A 2,656-nucleotide genomic window follows, 5' to 3' on the forward strand; every position below is an offset into this window, starting at 1 on the left:
GGTCCGGGCTGGGGATTCGAACCCGCCACCTTAGGTGTACGTGGCTGGCACCTTAGCCGGTTGAGCTATAGGTGCTGAGCCGAAACTGTTAATAGGATCAAACTTTACAGTGAGTCTTTGGCAAGATATGGCAAAAGCCCTTACCTTTACCCACTGTATGGCCTCGGAGAACTGCCACAGGGGTTTGCAAGGTTAAGTGCTATTTATGAAGGTACCTACATGCTGAATAAACCAATTGAAGAAATCATTGTACAGAATGGAAAAGTGGTTGATGTAAAGTCTGAAGGAGAGATTGCTCGCTGTAAGCAGCTCATCTGTGACCCTAGCTATGTAAAAGATAGGGTAGAAAAGGTGGGTGATCAGAGTTATTTGCATCCTCAGCCACCCCATCAAGAACACCACCGATGCCAACTCCTGCCAGATCATTATTTCGCAGAACCAGGTCAATCGAAAGTCAGATATCTACATCTGCATGATTTCCTCTGCACACAACGTGGCGGCACAAGGGAAGTATACCGCCATAATCAGCACAACCGTGGAGACCAAGGAGCCTGAGAAGGAAATCAAACCAGCTTTGGAGCTCATAGAACCAATTGAACAGAAGTTTGTCAGCATCAGTGACCTCCTTGTACCTAAAGACTTGGGAACAGAAAGTCAGATCTTTCTATATTTCCTGCACATATGATGCTATAACTCACTTTGAAACAACCTGTGATGACAATAAAGACATCTATAAGAGGATGACAGGATCAGAGTATGACTTTCAGGAAATGAAGTGGAAGAAAAACGACATCTACGGGGAGGACTAACAGCAGCATATGCTGTGATCTCTTTAGGACAGATTTAAAATTTGGCAAGTAACGCGTTATATAAAATAAGTCTTGTAAGGTCTGCTTTTGTAATCAGAATGGAGAGAGATCTGTGCCAGTGACTATTCCTCCCCTCCATCTTTCTAATATCATGTATTAACTTGTTTTCATGGAGTGGCTATTCAGAATTGGCAGGTTACCACATTCTGTTCAATTTAACCAAATTGGCTTTTTTTCTAGCAAAGGATCAGTTTCAAATAAACATTGCAATACTGATACTGATACAGAGAATTTTGAGACAGAAAAAAAAAAAAAAAGAAAAAAAACCATTCTGGAATTAGAAAGTAGTAGAGGTTCCACAATTTTGTGAAAATACTGAAAGCCACCGAGTTGTACATTTTAAAAAGTAAAAATTAACGGGTATATTCTAAAAACAAAAAAAGGAATTTTTTTTTTGGGAGACAGAGTCTGTTTATGTCACCCTCGGTAGAGTGCCAATGGCATCACTGCTCACAGCAACCTTCAACTCTTGGGCGTAATTCTCTTGTCTCAGCCTTTCAAGTAGCTGGGACTACAGGTACCTGCCACAAAGCCTGGCTATTTTTTGGTTGTAGTTGTCATTGTTGTTTTGGCAGGCCCAGGCTGGATTCGAACCCACCGGCTGTGGTGTATGTGCCTGATGCCTTAGCCACTTGAAGCTACGGGCACCAAGGCCCCCCCCCCCCAGTTTTTGGCCAGGGCCAGGTTTGAACCCGTCACCTCTGGTATATGGGACGGGTGCCCTATTCCTTGAGCCACAGGAGCCACTCAGAATTTTTTTTTTTTTTTAAGACAGTTTCACTCTTTCACCCTGGGTAGAGGTGGCATCATAGCTAACAGCAATCTCAAAACTCTTGGACTCAGGCAATCCTTTGTCCTCAGCCTCTCAAGTAGTTGGGACTATAGGTGCCAGCCACAATATCTGGTTGTTTTTCTATTTTTAGTGGAGAGGAGGTCTTGCACTTGCTCAGGCTGGCTTCAAATTCTTGAGATCAGGAGATCTACCCACCTCCTGGACTGCTAGGATTACAGGCATGAACCATTAACAATGGCCTGAATGGAAGATACCAAGACTTTCAATCACCAAGTAAAAAGTACTAGGACTTTTTTTGCCGGTGCTTAGTAATGTAAGACAAAGCCTCAGGAATAAAATTAGTATCAGGCATTCTACATCTATTGTCACCATGGGCTGTAATTTGCACTTAACTCTGCACATTCCTTTTTTTACCCCTACACCCCCCTACTCCTGTCTATATTCTCCTCTCCATTTTTTGGAATTGATGGTCAATCTTAAGCAAAACTGCTCTGCCTCTCTTCTGTAGTCTTCAAGTGTCCTAACTACATCCCTGGGTTCCCAAGTCAATAATCCCCATGTTTTTCTAAAAATTGCAGGATTTCAATCGTATGCAGTTATGAGATTTCAGATAATAGTTTCTAATAACCAGGTGTACAGATTGTTGCCCTCCCATCCAGTTCTTTTCTACCTGAGTTTTCTCAACTGTTAAGCATGAATCTCCAAGTATGTCTCTTCCGATTTTTCCTAGATCATTCCTCCTCCTCTCATTTTCAATTTCTACTAGGACCAATCATTTAGTGATCCAAGAACCGTTAATCTCATTCTTCCTTTATCCAAACATCCATCAACTGCTGCCCTTGTACCTTCATTAGGACAAATCAACGCCACAAAAATTCAACTCTTAGCTCATCTTGAGTTTGCTGTTCAAATGGCTATAAAAAGAGCTAAGCCATAGCAAGGGCCTGTAGTCCCAGCTTCTTGGGAGGTTCAGGCTTTTTTTTTTTTTTTTTTT

The 2,656-nt window shown here is 42.1% G+C and overlaps 1 pseudogene across 1 annotated transcript; it reads left to right on the forward strand.

Moving 5' to 3' along the window:
• Nucleotides 1-87: 87 nt before the first annotated feature.
• LOC100953716 lies at nucleotides 88-1,169 on the forward strand (annotated as a pseudogene). The gene has a single exon (XR_002775584.1). The product of XR_002775584.1 is annotated as a rab GDP dissociation inhibitor beta pseudogene (transcript).
• The last annotated feature ends 1,487 nt before the right edge of the window (nucleotides 1,170-2,656 follow it).

The sequence above is a fragment of the Otolemur garnettii genome, unplaced genomic scaffold (assembly GCF_000181295.1).
Source record: "Otolemur garnettii isolate 467f Iridium unplaced genomic scaffold, OtoGar3 scaffold00144, whole genome shotgun sequence".
Taxonomy (NCBI): Eukaryota; Metazoa; Chordata; class Mammalia; order Primates; family Galagidae; genus Otolemur; species Otolemur garnettii.